Here is a 19637-nt window from a genome sequence, read left to right on the forward strand (position 1 = left end):
TCCCAGGAAACAAACTGACCCCAGTTGAGAACCACTGGCCTAACAGGGCTTAACTGATTTCCCCACCTGTATCCCTTACCAGCTTCCTCCCTCACCCACTTTCTGCCCCTGACCTGTCAAATCTAGCCACCTGGTCTCCTTGGTGTCCAGACACGTTCTCGCCTCACTTCTTCACCAGCTGTTTCCTCTGCCTGTAACATTCCCCTCCAGGTATCTGGGGTCTCACCCCCTCACCTCCTTCAAGGATATGCCCAGAGGTTACCTTCTCAGTGAGGCTTTCCCTGGCCTTCTTACGTAAACACTGAATCCTCTGTACTCTCTATCTAGCTTGCTTTATTTCTATCCAGAGCACTTATAACCTGATCATCTAGCATAAAACTTATTTTGTTTGATATCTGTCTCCCTTAAGAAAATATAAGATCCAAAGGGGCAAGAATTTTGTTTTCTTCACTGTTCTGTCCCCTGTGCCCAGAACAGTGCTTGACACATAGTAGATGCTCAATTAAAATTTGTTGACTAAATGAATGAATACAGTCGCAAGCCCAGTTCAGTGTCTGACACGCATATGACATCCAGATTAATTTAGGATTTAACCACTGTCTAACTGTTCTTCTTGTAACCTCCATCCCCCCAAGATTAGGGTCTACCCCTCACCTCCACATGGCGCCGTGACTTTGGTCGACTAGCACTTTTGATTGTGACCACTTCCTTCCTCCCCACCTCCTCTGGTCGTGCTTAGCCCACCTGCCAGGATGTTCACCTGTCCCTCCCTCGCCTCCACCGTCCTAATGCAGGTGACCTGTCTGGACCACCACCTTCCTGTCCCTAGAGTCTCCCAGTGCTGTGACCCTCTGGTTTCTCTCCTTCCCTGCCCTGCCCCTGCACACTGTCCCCATCCCTCCTCTTGTCCCAGCAAACCCTCACCCTGGTACCACCTTCCCAGAGGTGGACGTGGTTCTGATCTCCGGCTCTAACACAACTACTTACGTCCCCAACTCTGTAACTTCCATGTGCCAAAATCTTGGAAAAGTCAAGACGTGACGTCTCTCTTTTTCCTCTGTTCATTTACCATGAAACCTGAAGTTGTGGCAGGCCTGTCTTTCCATGAAAGGCTGCCTGAGTTTTCTTGCTTCCACTTGACTATAATATGAGCCTGTGTTCAGAGCCACAGAAACCTGACACTGTTCAATAAGCAAGCAGCTGTAAATGCCAAGAGTCAAGATGCCTCAAGTGAAGGGGAACTTGGAATCAAGGTTGGTCATCATTTTTGTTGCATTAATGTGACAATAGACAGTTTCTTTAGCAGACATCACAATAATGTCAGCAGGGACTTCTTGAGATATGGTAGTTAGTTGCCTGTGATAAGTAAGAATCAAATAACCAGACACAGGATCTTTCTACATAAGGTTTGTTTGTATGCCTGTTGTGGGAAGGCGTTTGGGCCAAAATCCAGATACACCCAAAGCACAAACCTAGAAAAATTGGCAAAGCAACACTTTAAATTTTTACCTAGAAATAGATCTGTGGACATAATCCCGAAGTCCTCAATAAACAAAACAACTGATTGAACCATAATGCATTTGCCTGTGTTAAAACCGAAGATCATTTATCAAACTGTCCACAGAATCCGTGATTTGAACTGACACTGATGACATAAACAGATAATCAAGATTTTGAGAAGTTCATGGCTAGCTCAAGGAATTCAAGGACACTGGTTGAAAAGATGATTATGATTTGGTTTCTGGACATCTGGCCTACTAAGGAAGGAACTGACAGATAAGTCCTCCATGCCCTTGAACTTTTCAATGCCTGAGTGCTATGTGGGAAGACAGCCATTTATCACCTTCACAGTGGCCAGGAGGCTGCAGGGGCAGGACAGGAGTCTGGTTTCCTGGTTGGGTCTCTGTTTTCTACAATGGTCTGAAAATGATAAATACACTTGTTATCATATCAGCCCTGCCGAGGAGGAAATGTGACATGGGAAAGGGCAGAAACAGCTCAGTCTGCGTGATCACACAAGTTATATATGGATTATATGCATCATATGTATATTTCTCTATAGTCAGATGTTGAAACATTGAGTGCCAAGGTTGTCAAGATCTGCATAGAGTTTAATAGTCTTCCTAAATATACCTCATGTTATTAATTGCACTCCCTTTACATTTGAACTTTAAGAAATAAAAGTGACAGTTACATTTTTTCTTTTTCTAAAAAAAGGAAGCCATATTTTTAAAAAATCTCATGTTTGGAATTTCCCAAGTCTCTGGTAAAATGCCCAAATATCTAGATCTTGAAAGAGTTCCAAGTCATCTCAGAAATTACTCCACAGTGCTTCAGTGAATGGTGGCATAATGCAAAACATGTTGAGCTTGTGTTGAGTCATTAATTAGTGACATTTATTGAACACTTGTTGTATGCAAGGCGTCATATTAATGCAATATACAAACAAAAATACAAGAAAGGGAGTCTAATTATACTAAGGCAATAAGTAAAGGATGCCTTTTTTTTAGATAAAAGGAATAGGATAATGGAGAAACAACTTTATTTATGAACCTCCTTACCTTAATATTGTTCCCTGATAATAAATAAGTGAAAATATGAACAATAAATAGAGAGACACAGCAAACTCCAAACCTGTTTTTGTCAAGAAACTTGATGTGAAGCCTCTGGGTTAACACTCATAACTGAGTCAGTAAAGGTCATAATGAAGACCAAATTGCTTTTCTCTGTGATATTTTGAGAACTCTGTAGCAAACAGCTCCGATTTCAGCCTTTTAATAATTGACTTAAGGGACAAAAGGTTGCCAGCACTTTTTTACCCTTAACTTTATGCATCTATAGAAAATCTGGCCCTCATGGAAACTAAATAATTATGAATTTCAAGCAAGATTAATAGGTATGCAGGCTCAACATATCTAATGGGAAAAAAATTCATTAACATGCAACCTTGAAGCAGAAAACACAAGTTCCTATGACTGCAATTAGACCTAACAAACCTATAACATTGGGTTCCTTGCAGATATTTTCCAAGAAGGAATAGGCAGTTTGCTTAATTCAAACACTTTGGAATATAATTGCTTGCTTTGTTCATTTTAGAAAAAAAAAAAAAAATCTCTTTTCGGGAAAGAAGAATCCAGTGTGTGAGTTTCCTTCCCTGTCAGATTGCTGATCCAGAGCAGAAGTGTCATCAGCTACAGTAGACAGATTGAATTTTCCCTGCCCTGTCTTCATTGCCCCCTTCCTGCTGGGAATAACATGAACCTTTTTCCTTTTGGGAAACATTTGTGATTCAGTAGCTGTAACCCGTTCTTGTCTCCAGAGATGAACGCAGGGCTCAAAAGGTCAATCTCTGGCCTCAGTGATTGTGTCAAAGATTGGCCTTGACCCAAGCCAGACCGATGATGCCTGCCCAGTTGGGGGATAACTAAATTGGTGGCCACCATCTTGCTTCTCATGGGAGAATCTTCCTGAGAGTGAAGCTAACACAGAAGAAAGCAGAGCTGAGAGATGGGAAAAAAAAAACGAAACAAAATACACTTGAAACCATCTTTTAGAAAATATTTTGGCCATGCTATGTGACATGTGGGATATCATTTCCCAGACCAGAGATCGAATCCGCACGCCCTGCATTGGAAGCCTGGGCTTTTAACTACTGGACCACCAGGGAAGTCCCCTGAAGTTGTCTTCTGAGCATCTAGACCCAGCTATAGGTGAAGCCTTGATTCTGGCTGACTGATGTTCTTAACTCTGCTCCTTACCTGCTCAGGTTTGGGACTTCTACTTGATCACATCCTGCCAAACTGCTTTGGTACAAATTACCTGCCTAGACTCCACTCCCAGGCCCCAGTACTCCAGGTAGTGCCCTGGAGAACCCCCTCCAGAGTCTTCCTTCCATGAGAACCTGCACACCCTCATTTTGCCCTCTTGTGTACAACCTCCCCCACTCCCAACCATCCCATAGATAGGTATAGCCTCCAGTTTTAACATGTCCAGCTTGTTCAACCAGCAACTAAACTTCATTCCCTCAAAACCATGCACATTTAGTTCTGTAACCAATAAATCTATTTTGCTTTGGGTGGTTCAAATTCAGTTTCTGTCACTTGCAACTGAATGCCCTTAATCATGATAGATGGCAGATAATTTTTTTCAAGCATGTTGATTATTTTGGAAGAGTCAAGGGTCACCCAGAATCAGGTTTTTTTAATGTGATAGGCATTCAAGCAGAGAGTACCATTGTGTGCATGAAATATTTTGCAGTCAAATATAATGAAATATAATTAATATGAACTAAAATGTGAAAATAATTATACATGCTTCTAGTAATTCCAAAGAGGAGTCTCCATGGTGCCTCTTTAAATTGATATGGCATTTAAATACATGTTATCATAAGATTGGTAAATAAGTGAATAGCTTTAGAGTAACACACTCAAGTATGGCTGACAGGCCACCTACACTGGTAATTTCTCCGGAGGATGGTTTAAAATTCAGATTCCTTGGACCCATTCCAAGCTCACTGAATCAGCATCTCTGGGAACTGGACATGAGAATGTTCATTTTGGATAAAATTCCAGGGTACTGTCTAGGCATACAAGAGTTTGAGCACAATTTGCTTCTAAGTCCTGCTTCGTGTATGTATTTTTAGTAAACCTTCAAGTGTTACTGTCTGAATCTAATGAGTAATTCTAAGAACATCTCATTATTGATAAGAGTGAAGCTGAATTGGCACACCTATAAAAAGCAGTAAGGTTCGGGTAATCTATAAAGGCCTAGAGGCAGGATGCAGTCAGCTCAGGCTAAGTTCTCTGTGGTAGTTCAGTTCAGTTCAGTCGCTCAGTCGTGTCTGACTCTTTGTGACCCAATGAACCACGGCATGCCAGGCCTCCCTGTCCGTCACCAACTCCCGGAGTTTACCCTAACTCATGTCCATTGAGTTGGTGATGCCATCCAACTCTCTCATCCTCGGTTGTCCCCTTCTCCTCCTGCCCTCAATCTTTCCCAGCATCAGAGTCTTTTCAAATGAATCAGCTCTTCGCATCAGGTGGCCAAAGTATTGGAGATTTAGCTTCAACACCGTCCTTTCAATGAAAACCCAGGACTGATCTCCCTTAGGATGGACTGGTTGGATCTCCTTGCAGTCCAGGGGACTCTCAAGAGTCTTCTCCAACACCACAGTTCAAAAGCACCGATTTTTCAGCACTTAGCCTTCTTCTATACATGACTACTGGAAAAAACCATAGCCTTGCCTAGACTGAACTTTGTTGACAAAGTAATGCCTCTGCTTTTTAATATGCTGCCCAGGTTGGTCATAACTTTCCTTCTAAGTAGTAGGTGTCTTTTAATTTCATGGCTGCAATCACCATCTGCAGTGATTTTGCAACCCAGAAAAATAAAGTCAGCCACTGTTTCCACTGTTTCCCTATCTATTTGCCATGAAGTGATAGGACCAGATGCCATGATCTTCGTTTTCTTAATGTTGAACTTAAAGCCAACTTTTTCACTCTTCTCTTTTGCTTTCCCCAAGGGGCTCTTTAGTTCTTCTTCACTTTCTGCCATAAGGGTGGTGTCATCTGCATATCTGACGTTATTGATATTTCTCCCGGCAATCTTGATTCCAGCTTGTACTTCTTCCAGCCCAGTGTTTCTCATGATGTACTCTGCATATAAGTTAAATATGCAGGGTGACAATATACAGCCTTGACATACTCCTTTTCTTATTTGGAAGCAGTCTGTTGTTCCATGTCCAGTTCTAACTGTTGCTTCCTGACCTGCATACAGGTTTCTCAAGAGACAGGTCAGGTGGTCTGGTATTCCCATCTCTTTCAGAATTTTCCACAATTTATTGTGATTCACACAGTCAAAGGCTTTAGCATAGTCAATAAAGCAGAAATAGATGTTTTTCTGGAACTCTCTTGCTTTTTCCATGATCCAGCAGATGTTGGCAATTTGATCTCTGGTTCCTCTGCCTTTTCTACAACCAGCTTGAACATCTGGATGTTCATGGTTCACGTATTGCTGAAGCCTGGTTTGGAGAATTTTGAGCATCACTTTACTAGCATGTGAGATGAGTGCAATTGTGTGGTAGTTTGAGCATTCTTTGGCATTGCCTTTCTTTGGGATTGGAATGAAAACTGACCTTTTCCAGTCCTGTGGCCACTGCTGAGTTTTCCAAATTTGCTGGCATATTGAGTGCGGTACTTTCACAGCATCATCTTTTAGGATTTGAAAAAGCTCAACTGGAATTCCATCACCTCCACTAGCTTTGTTCATAGTGATACTTCTAAGGCCCACTTCACATTCCTAAGGACTCCACTCCAATTCCTAAGGACTTCACATTCCAGGATGTCTTACTCTAGGTGAGTGATCACACCATCGTGATTATCTGGGTCGTGAAGATCTTTTTTGTATAGGTCTTCTGTGTATTCTTGCCACCTCTTGTTAATATCTTCTGCTTCTGTTAGGTCCATACCATTTCTGTCCTTTATCGAGCCCATCTTTGCATGAAATGTTCCCTTGGTATCTCTAATTTTCTTTAAGAGATCTCTAGTCTTTCCCATTCTATTATTTTCCTCTATTTATTTGCATTGATCGCTGAGGAAGGCTTTCTTATTTCTCCTTGCTATTCTTTGGAATGCCACATTCAAATGGCTGTATCTTTCCTTTTCTCCTTTGCTTTTCGCTTCTCTTCTTTTCACAGCTATTTGTAAGGCCTCCTCAGACAGCCATTTTGCTTTTTTGCATTTCTTTTTCTTGGATATGGTCTTGCTCCCTGTCTCCTGTACAATGTCACAAACCTCTGTCCACAGTTCATCGGTGCTCTGTCTATCAGATCTAGTCCCTTAAATCTATTTCTCACTTCCACTGTATAATCAGAAGGGATTTGATTTAGGTCATACCTGAATGGTCTAGTGGTTTTCCCCAGTTTCTTCAATTTAAGTCTGAATTTGGCAATAAGGAATTCATCATCTGAGCCACAGTCAGCTCCCGGTCTTGTTTTTGCTGACTGTATAGAGCTTCTCCATCTTTGGCTGCTAAGAATATAATCAATCTGATTTTGGTGTTGACTATCTGGTGATGTCCATGTGTAGAGTCTTCTCTTGTGTTATTGGAAGAGGGTGTTTGCTATGACCAGTGTGTTCTCTTGGCAAAACTCTATTAGCCTTTGTCTTGCTTCATTCTGTACTCCAAGGCCAAATTTGTCTGTTATTCCAGGTGTTTCTTGACTTTTACTTTGGTATTCCAGTCCCCAAAATGAAAAGGATGTCTTTTTTGGGGTGTTAGTTCTAAAAGGTCTTGTAGGTCTTCATAGAACTGTTTAACTTCAGCTTCTTCAGTGTTACTAGTCGGGGCATAAACTTGGATTACTGTGATATTGAATGGTTTGCCTTGGAAACAAACAGAGATCATTCTGTCGTTCTTGAGAATCTCTGTGGTAACAAGGGCCTAAAATATTAATGGCTTACAACATCAAAGGTTGACTTTTTATGCATTTACATATCCATCACAGAACACTCCAGAACTCACAGCTATTGGAACCATCTTTCTCTGGGACATAGCTGGTCCTCTAATGGAGGGTAAAGGGAATAGGGGACCTCAGGCTGGCTCTTAAAGTCTCTGCTCAGAAGTGATACATGTTACTTGCAGCCATATTCCATTGACCAAAGCAGGTCACATCACTGTTCTTGTGTTCAGTGGAGTAGGGAAGGATAATCCTATAGAAAAGGATACTAAAGGGAAGAGCAGCAAACATTTTGAATGTAAATGTAATCTACTGCATAGGAAATTCAACAAGAAGATTATGTGCTCTTGAAAAACATGGGGGAGCCTATGGTCAGATAAGTTTGGGGACTGTTGCTTACTCTAGCCACTTCTGGAGCTGCACAATGTAACCCAGCATATTAAAGGCTCTCAAAAGTCCTGCAATAGAAAACAACTAATATTATTAACCCCTAGTTTCCAAGCTTTGTTTCCATGGTGTTTTCAAACATCATCTCAACACATGTCAACAATTTGACATTGGAAAAAGACATCATTTGTGCTGTAGACAAAATAATATTTTCTTCTTCTATGACTGCAAAGCAGGCATGTGGGATGTTCCTAGTAGAATATTGCATAATAAATTTCGTGTAGCTTCAAGCCATTCATGTGTTTTAAAAAATTCTGATATTCTACTAAGTCATCAGAAAAGCCTGGGGAACTCTACGCAAATATCTGTCTTGTTATTCTAACTAGTTAAAGTCTGTTGAAATTTAGTAGCATTATTAGAGAGCACTTAAGAAGTAAATCTAATAAACCCGGTTCTTCCAGGTATGATGAGAGTATTCCAGAAAAGATTTTACTTTAAAATCTTCCTCATTACCATGTTTGGGATTAGGCAATTCCTGTAAATTGAAGCAATGCACTTTTTTTCCCCATTTATGGGAACTTGTCATTTTACAAGTTGATCAGCAGTTCTGTAGTTACAAATAAACACAAAAGTACTCAAATCTATCAGCATCATGATGGGGGAGGTCATTTCCTACTTTTTCTCTACCTCCACCCAACACATCCTTGTATCCCTGCTGGGATGCTGGTGATGCACAGTGTTTTTGCTGCTGTGTAAGTGGAGGGTGTTGTTTCTCAAGTTACTATGTGGCTAGAGCATTCCACAAACAGAGGTGGTTGTGGTCATTGCCCAATTTTTCCCCGGTTAAGTCACTGGTGGTGAACACCATTTTTGAAAACCCATGCTCTGTTCTCTGATGCTGTCCTCTGCTCTATCACTGCCTCTCAGTCTTTCCCTGGCTCCTCTTCCTGATCTATTCATCACATAATGGAGTTCTTCTGATTAGTCCCTTGACCTTTTCTCAACTCACTCTGCATATGCCTGCCAATGTGAGTGAGTCCACTTTCTAGGCTTGGGCCCCACCTAGATCTATCTCCAGCTTGCTCCTGAGGTTTAGTGTGTGTGTGTATGTGTGTGTGTTAGTTGCTCAGTTGTGTCTGATTCTTTGCAATCCATGGACTATACCCACCAGGCTCCTCTGTCCATGGAATTCTCCAAGCAAGAATACTGGAGTGGGTTGCTATTTCCTCCTCTAGAGGATCTTCCTGACCCAGGGATTGAACCTGGGTCTCCTACATTGGCAGGCAGGTTCTTTGCCATCTGAACGACTGGAGATACCTCCCTCCCTGAGCTTTGGTATCATATTCTAATTGCCAAGAGATGGTCTCCACTTGGTGCTGGATATCTGACTCAAAGTGAATGTATCCCAAACAAAACTCTTCATTTTCCTCCCAAACTTGTAATATTCTGTTTCCCATTCATTGTTTTACCACTTATTTAGTCTCCTGATTAAGAATGGGACATTATCTCTGACCCCTCCATTTCTTCTACCCAAGACTCCAACTCATGCCCATATTCAATGCAATAACAGTAGTATGAGACTTGAGACTTCCTCTCTATCTCCATGTACTGTCTTGATTCAGATGCCGATTCCATCTGCTTGGATACTGAGAGTGTGGAATTGTGGTGAAAAGTATGGGTTCTGGCATCCAGACAGCTTGGGATGGAATTCTGACTCTAACCACTTCTTATAGACTGATGAAGCCAAGTTATTTAACCTCCCTGGGCTTGAGTTTCCTCTTCTACAAAGAAGGATCATTACGTCATGCTGTGCTCAGCCCCTCAGTCATGTCTGACTCTTTGTGACCTCATGGACTATAACTCGCTAGGCTCCTCTGTCCATGGAATTTTCTAGGCAAGAATACTAGATCAGTTGCCATTTCCTACTCCAGGGGATCTTCCCTACTCAGGGATCAAACCTGCATCTCCTGCATCCGCAGGCAGATTCTTTACCACTGTGCCACTGGGAAGCATAAGGATCCTTCTAGTCACTAAATGGGGCTGTTGTGAGGATTACTTTGGTAAATATATATGCAATGTCTAGCACATTATAAATGCACATTGGGTGTTAGTTACTAGTATCATAACAGCATCTTGGCTCATTTCACTGGTACTAGTGTTTTTCTGTTCTCATTAGAATCACCTTCCTAAGAGATAAATCTTATCATGTCACTCCTTACCTTCTACTGACTTTCTACCATTTAAAGGATAAAGTTAACTTTCCTAGCAGGACATGTAAGACCCTTCAAAAATCTCTTCCTAACTGCCCTTTCGGGTTTATTTCTGGCCACATGAGGCTTTAAATACCGGGTCAGCACTAAACTTCTCACCATTTCCCAGACACTCTATATCCACTGATTGGAGAAGGCAATGGCACCCCATTTCAGTACTCTTGCCTGGAAAATCCCATGGACGGAAGAGCCTGGTAGGCTGCTGTCCATGGGGTCGCTAAGAAGCGGACACGACTGAGCGACTTCACTTTCGCTTTCATGCATTGGAGAAGGAAATGGCAACCCACTCCAGTGTTCTTGCCTGGAGAATCCCAGGGACGGGGGAGCCTGGTGGGCTGCCGTCTATGGGGTCGCACAGAGTTGGACACGACTGAAGCGACTTAGCAGCAGCAGCTATATCCACTGATACTTCGGCACCTTTGCATGAACTACTTCCATGCTTGTCAGCTTTCCTAAGTTGTGCTGCTTTAACGACCATCCCCAGGTCTCAGTGGTTTTCAACAACATAAGTTTACTTCTTACTTAAATTATAGGCTGTCTGCAGGGCAGCTTCAACTCTACTCCAGAAGTCTCCTTTACTCCGAGATCTACACTGAATAAGCAGTCCCTTTCTGCAAATGGCTCTTCATGTGGCAGAGGGGAAAGAGTGACCTTGGAATGTTATGATAGATCTTAAAGGTTTTGTTCAGAAATGGCACAAAACACTTCTATGCAGATTTGATTGGCCAAAGAAAGTAAATTGGCTAAGCCTGACTTTAATTAAGCTGGGGAGATACAACCTCTCCTGTCCCCACATATCTCTCCCTATATTAGGAAGAAGAAACTAACAGAAGCAATAATACAGTCTCCCATCATTTCTTATATTTGAAACACCCTCACATGTCCCTGCTTTCCCCATTTTTCAAAATCTTCTAAGCCTTCTTATCACTTCCCTTATGGAATTTTTCTGTTGGCACCAGACAGCTCATTTCTCATCATTCTTTCAGGACTCCAGCCCCATTTTTAATAAAGTGCTTGTCAAGCTGTTATTAAAAGTATGTGTTTACATCCCCTTTTCTCTCACGGGCAAAGGCTACAACTTCTCGATTTCTCTATCCCTGGCTCTAAGCATCCTAGGGCTCAGAACATGTCAACAGAATGAATGAATGAGACAGTTTGTTGCTTGGCCATTTATAGGCAAGGTTGGTTAAGCTTTTCTGCTAATACTCAGTGGGAGGTGGCCAAGTAACTAAGTAACTCCTTTATGCAGGCAGAAAGGAGACTTAAAGACCAGTGAAAAACACATGTGCTTTTTTCCCTCCATGCCCACCAAATATTATGTCATTTTCTTATTTTGCCCTTAGTCCATGGCTGTGTACCAAGACAAAATGGTTTGGAAATGTACTATCTGTGCATGTAGCCTTGGGAATTTATATACATGCCATATTCAAAAGAAAGCAGATGGTTTGTTAAAACTTTGTTTCAAATCCAGTTATCTACTGAAAAGACTGTACCAGTAAAATTGTCTTGATGAACTATCAATAAGTCTTATCTTTGGCAGCTTTTTGGGAAGATACTAAATCAAATTGACAAAGTATTCAGTTTTACCTCCTAAGTATTGCAGACTCATTCTCTGTCATCTCTCTCCTCTGGCACTGTCTTAGTTCAGGTTCTTATCACTTCTTGCACACATGCATGCTAAGTTGCTTCAGTCATGTCTGACTCTTTGCAACCCTATGGACTATATATAGCCCATCAGGCTCCTCTGTCTATGGGATTCTCCAAGCAAGAATACTGGAGTGGGTTGCCATTTCCCCTTCCAGGGAATCTTCCCAGCCCAGGGATTGAACTGGCATCTTGTATGTCTCCTGCATCGACAGGCAGGTTCTTTACCACTGAGCCACCTGGGAAGCCCTCGTCACTCCTTACCTGCACTTTTACTACAAACTCCTTCTTGGTTTCTCTCTGCCCAGACTACCCTCCTCTAATCAAGCATGACTTAATTGATGAAGGATGCATTTTCGTTAGGCATCACCTTCCTTCTACACTCTCTCCAATGCCCTCTCTTTCAGTTCAGTTTAGTTCAGTCGCTCAGTCATGTCTGACTCTTTGTGATCCCATGAACTGCAGCACGCCAGGCCTCCCTGTCCATCACCAACTCCCAGAATTTACCCAAACTCATGTCCGTTGAGTTGGTGATGCCATCCAACCATCTCATCCTCTGCCGTCCCTTTCTCCTCCTGCCCTCAATCTTTCCCAGCATCAGGGTCTTTTCAAATGAGTCAGCCCTTCGCATGAGGTGGCCAAAGTATTGGAGTTTCAGCTTCAACATCAGCCCTCTGTTTACATGTCCTCCAATAGGGTTAAGTCTTCTCCCTGTATATCTTTTTATCATCATGTTTCATCACATCACATTGTACTTGTTTGTTTATATGTCTGTTTCCTCTTAATGGAATAAGAGTTTTCTGAGAGTAAGTATTGTGGTATAAGATTCATCTCTTAATCAGAGCAAAGTGCCTTTGAACACACATAATGTGCTCAATTAATGTTTGGTACATTGAGGTCCTGTTGAACTGAAGGCAAAAATTACAGCTTACACATTTTGTGCTAAATAATACAGTACAATTGAAAGGAGATTTTGATCTGGGCTTTTAATGTGTGATTTTCATGATTCATGAAGAATGCAATGCTTATGTTTTGATTTAATTTATATGAATTTTAACCTTTATATATAAGCTCTCTGCAAAACTTTTTGGAAATGAACTAATTCTCATGTGAATTTTAGTAGACTAAGAAAAAAGTCTATAAAAATTACCCCTTCATAAAACCTTGTATGGTTAAAGAAAATTTAGAAGATACAATGCCTCTTTATTATCCTTGCCACTGAAAACAAAAATGAAATTTTTACTGAGATATAAAAACTAAAGACAGAAAGAGAATTTAAGTTATGTGTGCCTTAGAAAAACAGTATGACATGCTAATTTGGCCAAATCTCTTGAAAGAAAAGAAGCCAAGTGCAAATTACATTTATCTAATTTAGCTCGAGAATGAAATTTTCAGTTTTGGTAACTCTAACACATGTTATGTAAGAGATCATGAGTACAAGAGGGAGAGGAAAAAAAGGCGAAAGAAGTTGTAATTAAAGGAAATCTTCCCAGAACCCTGGATTGCACCAGGAACGTGGCCAGAATAAGCAAGGCTACTGACTTCTGCCAGGGTCATGTTTAGAGGTTACTTTATCATAGCCCTTGCTCGAAAAACATAATTTGAGCAAAGAAGGGTTCCCAATGTTCAGTGATCTCCATGTGCTTCCCATTAGGGTCGGAAGAAGAAATGCTGTGGTGTCTTCCGCAAACGGAATGGAATGGGAGTTTTCAGATCTCTTTCCGACTTGGCAAGAGATGCCAGTCTGGACATCAGGAAGGCCCGGCTATTTCTAGAGTTCAGGGGCACACAGCCATAGCGACACCTAGGAACCGCTGCAAATAGTTACTTACTCCTCTTCCAGACAGGAAAGCATCTAGTTCAACTCAGAATCGCTGTCTACCTTAATCTAAACAACAGTATGATTTTTGAAGTCTAAGTTAAGAGCAAAATATTATTAGTGATTTCCTTTGCTAGCTAAGCTCAGATTTGGAAGCTTCCTGAAATGGCCTGTCAAATCTTCACTCACTCACCCACTCCCTACCAAGAGAGAAGGACAGATCACATAGACCAACTAAAACCTTTTCCTACCTCCAATCAGCAACCAGGATAGTGTGAAGGCCAAGCCAAGGGAAGCACCATGGTCAGCTGCTTATCCAATATCCACTTCCCCCTTTTTCCTCACTTAACACTAAGTGTTAAGTGTCCAGCTAAGTATTCTCTTTTCCAGCCAATAAAACACAAGGAGATGTTTGCCTGGGAGTTCTGATAAAGCCTTTGCCTTCCTGTTAGAAGGAGATAGGGATAACATTCTCTTCCTGCTTTCATAGCACATGTGATGTCAACTACAGCAAACATCTTGGAACATCTTGAAACATGAGGCTCTAAGGATAACAGAGCAGAAAGATAGAATGACCTGGGTCCCTCATGGCATTATGAACTATAAACAACTCTAGCAATCACTTAACTCTGGATTTTTGTAATGAGTGAATCCCCTATTCACTGAAGCTACATGGCTTGGGTTTTCTGTTATTTGCAGTCTAAGACATCCCTAACTTTATATACCAAGTTTATCAACAGAAGCGAAATTAAGGATTCTCAGGGGAAAGCCAGTCTCAGGCTATTAGCAGTAGAGAGATAACAGTTTAGAAGAGGTAGAAGCTAGTCAGATTTTTCTCCCCATTTCCAAATGTCCCTTCATTTCGCCTGCAACATCCTCATGAAATTTTGGACCAGTCATCTTGCTCGTGCTTAGTTGCTCAGTGGTGTCTAACTCTGCAACGCTATGGACTGAGGCCCATCAGGCTCCTCTGTCCATGGGTTTTTCCAGGAAATAATTCTGGAGTAGGTTGCCCTTTCCTCCTCCAGGAAATCTCCCTGACCCAGGGAGGGAACCCACGTCTCCTGCATCTCCTGCGTGGGCAGGTGGATTCTTGACTACTGAGCCACCTGGGAAGCCCCAGACCAGTCATAGAAGATGGAATTAAAAGTTCCCATTTTAAAATATCAGTCCTGATATATGATGTACCAATATTATGACTTCATTGCTTTGAATCATAAAGTTTCTTCCAGTACTAAGAATCATTAGCATCTATCCTGCCCTTTTAGATTTCAGCAGAGTTTGTAACTTAAGAGGCTTAGTTGATTGAAAATAATAGAAGTCTTACACTTATTTATAATTTTAAATAAAAGAAGACAATTCCAGTGGGAGGTACAGTTTTAACCATTTATTACTCAAGTTTAAGATTCAGGTATAAGACTTTCATGTGGATTCTATAATTATCTTTTGCAAATTATGTTTTTATATGATATTCATTGCCATCATTTTCCAAGTGCTAACATGTAGGTTTCTATAGGCATAGATCATATTCTGTATTTTTTTTATTAAAAAAAAAACTGGTAACATCTGGTTGACGGACTGGGTTATGGATGTGTGCACCTGGAGTACAGCCAGGCCCATGCAAACATACAATTACACTGGATCCATCACATCAAAGCCATTTTCTATCCTGGCTCCAATTTTGGTTTGGCACATTGTTTCATCTTGTTCTGCTCCAAAACTCTGCAATAGTATTGAAAAGAATGGATAGAAATGGGCATCTTGCTAATCTTTTAGCTCTCCCAATTGGACAGGTGCCCACCAAAAAATTTAGAAATGAAACAAATTCATCACTTAAACATTTCTATTAATGATAATAGCCACCATTGGCTGAGATATTTACCAGGTGCTGAGAGAGGTTCTGAACTCTGTGCAGACATCTGGCCCTCATACGTCTGGGAGGAGATCTCAGTCTTCCGATGCAAAGTCCTTCACGCATCCAGTCAGTGCGTGTTACAAGCAGCCTCTGGGCTGGACTCTGGGACTGCAGTAGAGAAAAAGGCAAACCTGCCACTCCCCACTCCATGCTGGGCACCACTTTCTGCATATACACAGATGTCTCACGCAGTCTAATGGAGGGCTGGGGGAAGAAATATCCCAGTGCAACAAGAGGGAAGAAAGAGGGAAACTAGGAGCACAATGTCAAGCCCTAACTTAGAGGGGGACAGGAGGTAAAATCTTACTGAGAAAATGATGTTTAAACCTAGACATTCAGGGTTACTCACTTAATGGGAGAAGAGGTACTGGCACTCGGGATAAACTACTTCCAGGCAGACGAGACAAGACATGGTTGGATAACACGGGGTCAAGAAAGGGCCAGAGAGCACTTCTGGGGGACTGAAAAGGGGCACTGCTGGGGGAGCTAAGAGAACCAGGGATAGATGTGAGAGGGACACTACTTTGTGGGAGCACGCTTGGGACTTTATCCTAAAGCCAAGGTGAAGCCATCTAGAGTGGTAGTTGTCACAGTTCTGTGTGAGTGTGAATGTGTGTGTGTGGAGGGGGGAGTAAAGACCATGGGGTGAATAGGGAGAAGAATAATCAGATTTAAATGCAGATTCAGAGAATTCCCACCTTTGTCCAAAGTCACTCCAAAGCTAGAATCTGATCTCAGTGTGCTTGATTCCCACCCTTTGCTCTTTACCCGTCATTATCTACCATCTTCTAACTTTACCAGCTCTCTGCTAGGCAGGGTGTGTGCATGCTCAGTTGCTCAGTCTTGTTCAACCCTTTGTGACCCCATGGACTGTAGCCTGCCAGGCTCTACTGTCCATGGGGTTCTCCAGGCAAGAATACTGAAGTGGGTAGCCATTCCCTTTTCCAGGGGATCGTCCCCACTCAGGGATGGAACCCTTGTATTGTAGGCAGATTCTTTACCATTTGAGCCACTAGGAAAGCCAAAGCATGATATTGAGACTCTCCAATTAGTCCCCTTGGCTTTAAGTATTTTTAACCAAACTTATTGTTATAAAAGCCCCATAAAAGTCATTACTTCATAGAAAAAAAAATGGATTTTCAATTCTTGCTAAATCCCAAAGTACATTTTTAACTTTCCATTTTTTTTTCTTTTAGGTTAGAAGTTGTATCCACTTAGAATTGTTAGTAGGACATATGATTTTGCTCAGACAAATAAGGAATAAAATATAAAATTCAGAGGTAATATTTGCTTAGGTCTTTGAGTACCTTTTTAAAAAGGCCTTAGATCCCTGAGGATTAATCAAGCACCTCTCAGATTTTGTCTTTCAAAGCTCAAGAAAGGAATGGCTTCTAATAGGATAAAAGGTATATTAAGATCTGAACTGGGGAACTTGCCTGAATGTTTTTCTTTAGAACTAGGTTTGCTTTGGCAAACTTTATAAAATCCTCCAAGCTTTTCACTTTGTTTTCCAGATCATTTACCCAGTCTAAACCATCTGTCTCTAGGTTAGCAACGTTTTTATATACTCTCTTAGAATTAAATGGATCAGATTATGCACATATTTCTTAGTATTAATTTAAACTGAGGAGATCTATGATACTACTGTCATTTATCACAATTATATTCTTTAGAATACTGCCTTCTTAAAGTGTCGAGCTAACCCCTCCCCCATTTTTTTACAAGTAGCTACGGATCTTGCTAGATCATGTTTAAACCTGAACTAGTAATGCATAGTGTTATACTTCAAAGAACCACAGATCTTAAAGTACATGCTCCTTAATCATAAAAAACAATAAAATGGATCAAAATGATTTTGCTTATTAAAAATAATTAGATTTTTAACAACAGTCAGTTCTCAAATAAGTGAAATTGAATCCCACTTTGTATGGGAAAAAGCTTGTTCTTGAAATGCTATAAAATTCAAAACTGGTGTCATTAAATCTAGCACATTAGGGGAGAGGGTAAGGATAAGATTTGATTGCCTTATTTGATTAAAGAACACTATGTAGAAAATATCAGAATGAAATTACAACATGAGTCAAATCTTACTTACGAATTGCAAAAGAGGTCAGAAGGCAAAAAGAAAGTGTGTGTGCATGTGTGCGTGTGTTTGTGTCCTTCCCCGCCCCTCCTTTGTCCTCAGGCAGGATGTAGCCCCACCATTTAAAAACGGGGTCCCTAGGGAAAGGAAAAAGCCCTTAGCTAAATCTTCCAGATCAACGTGGAAACTCAGAGTGACTACGGTGGGGGTGGTAAAATTTGTTCTTTTCACAATTTAGAAACTCTCTTCTCTTAATTAGAACTAGGTCTTTTGCATGTTTTTTTCTCATTTAATTTTCAAAAGCCCAGAGGTGGATCACATATTGATTAGTACCGTCTGATATTATTCTGAGACATATTCCAGCCAGTAACTTACCTTCTGGATGATTAAGTGACAAGATCTAGAATTAGTTTCAAGTATTGTTTCTTATTTTCCCTTTCTGTCCTAAATACAAAGAGACAGAATTTTATCGCTTACCTTCTGGCAATGAATTATTTCCATGAGAGAACAGATTGCTAAAAAGGATCCTTTAACTCTGATGGGTAGAGACAGATCCTGTAGGGGAGGCTGATTTGCAAACTGGGGACTTTCTGGGACGATTGGTCAAATAGAGATGAAAGGAGGGTATTGGAGGTCAGAGAGGAATGATGTAATATAGGGAGGTGAATTATTTTGTAACTTTTCCTTGGACCCTAAAGACCCATGTACCATTGTGAATAGCATTTTGGTGTTTCTTTGACATGATGTCTCCACCCTTGTGCCGGGCATAGCATAAAAAGGGAAAGCAGCCATCCTATTATAGTAATACACATAACTGGGGACCATGTAACTGCTACTTCAAAGGGGAAAAACACTTTCAATAATGATAGCAAATAGGAAGAAGAAATGTCATTTATGAAGTACTTATTACACATCAACTATCATCATCATTAAAAATTATTAACATTTATTGGGTTTTATGTACCAGACACTGTTCTAAGATCTTTGCATATATCATCTCACTTAATTTCCATGATTACTCAATCAAGTAGATACCATCACTATCTTCCTTTAGAGAAGAAGAAACAAAGACACAGGCAGGAAAGCTACTTGTCCAAGAACCCAGGAGCCAAGCCCAGAGATCTGACTGCAGGGACGCTAGATGATTTACATGTTTCATTCAAAAGATTTGTGTTGACTCCATCTCCCATGCCAGACTCTGAGCAAAGCTGACACAATCCCTCCTCTCTTGGAACTTACATTTTAGCAGGGAGAGACAGTAGGCAAGTGATATCAACAAATGGGTCACTGCAATGGCGCTGAAGCCTCTGAAGGGTTTATGCAGTGCTATGCCCTGGTCTCCTGTAGTCATCACGACGCTGCTCTTCCTATTCTTCACCGCAGAAGCAAGGTTTAGGGAGAGAAAGAAAACATACTTGAGTACTTGGCTGAGGACACTTCACTCAAACTCTCCCAAGTTAGGAATCAATGATTTTACTCAGGGGTATGTCACATTTAGTGGCCATTAGCAAATCATTTAACTTGGAATCCTAAATGGTAATTACATGCACATTAAGAGTTCCAGAACATGAGTTTTACTTTAGCACAACTCACCCTATTTTTAAATGCAGAGACTTCCTACTGCTTATACAACAGAGACCAGGCATTTAACTGACCACTCACATGGGCATACAGGCAAGGCAGACTCAGCCAGGGAGGCCGCACTTATACTGCAACTTTTCATCTGTTTTGTGGAATGTAGGCTTTGGATGAAAGACTGTGTTTATCTCTGTCCAAAGCACTGGAAATAAAAGGTCTGTGCAGATGTTTTAAGGACACCATATAGACTATTCACAAACTTTTGTGGTCAGTTGAGCCACTAGAGTCAGGACCAATGACTCACTCTGAACTGGGTTCCGTTAGTTCTTAAAATATTATTTCAGTCTTGTCCTTAGCAAAGTTAATGTGTTCATCATTGACACTGCTAGTTGGGGAAGCGGGTGGTGGGGGTGAGATTGTGTGAAATATTCCATGTGATCACAGCCTGTTTCCAGTGCCCTAGTCATTCCCAGGCTACTGTGGAC

General features: G+C 41.2%; 1 long non-coding RNA gene across 3 annotated transcripts in view; it reads right to left on the reverse strand.

Moving 5' to 3' along the window:
- Positions 1–14948: 14948 nt before the first annotated feature.
- The window catches only part of LOC147350248 (uncharacterized), a 274444-nt gene continuing 269755 nt past the window's right edge, over positions 14949–19637 (reverse strand). For 2 of the 3 annotated variants that reach the window (XR_015148677.1, XR_015148676.1), the window contains exons 10-12: positions 18814–18946; positions 15459–15599; positions 14949–15298 (exon numbers count right to left, since the gene is read on the reverse strand). This is a non-coding gene — a long non-coding RNA (uncharacterized LOC147350248). The remainder of the gene's footprint in view (positions 15299–15458; positions 15600–18813; positions 18947–19637) is intronic. The other variant, XR_015148678.1, reaches the window with a different exon arrangement.

Source organism: Bos grunniens, chromosome 20, assembly GCF_055505025.1.
Source record: "Bos grunniens cultivar Pamir isolate PY7600 chromosome 20, Bosgru_T2T1.0, whole genome shotgun sequence".
In the NCBI taxonomy this organism is placed as follows: Eukaryota; Metazoa; Chordata; class Mammalia; order Artiodactyla; family Bovidae; genus Bos; species Bos grunniens.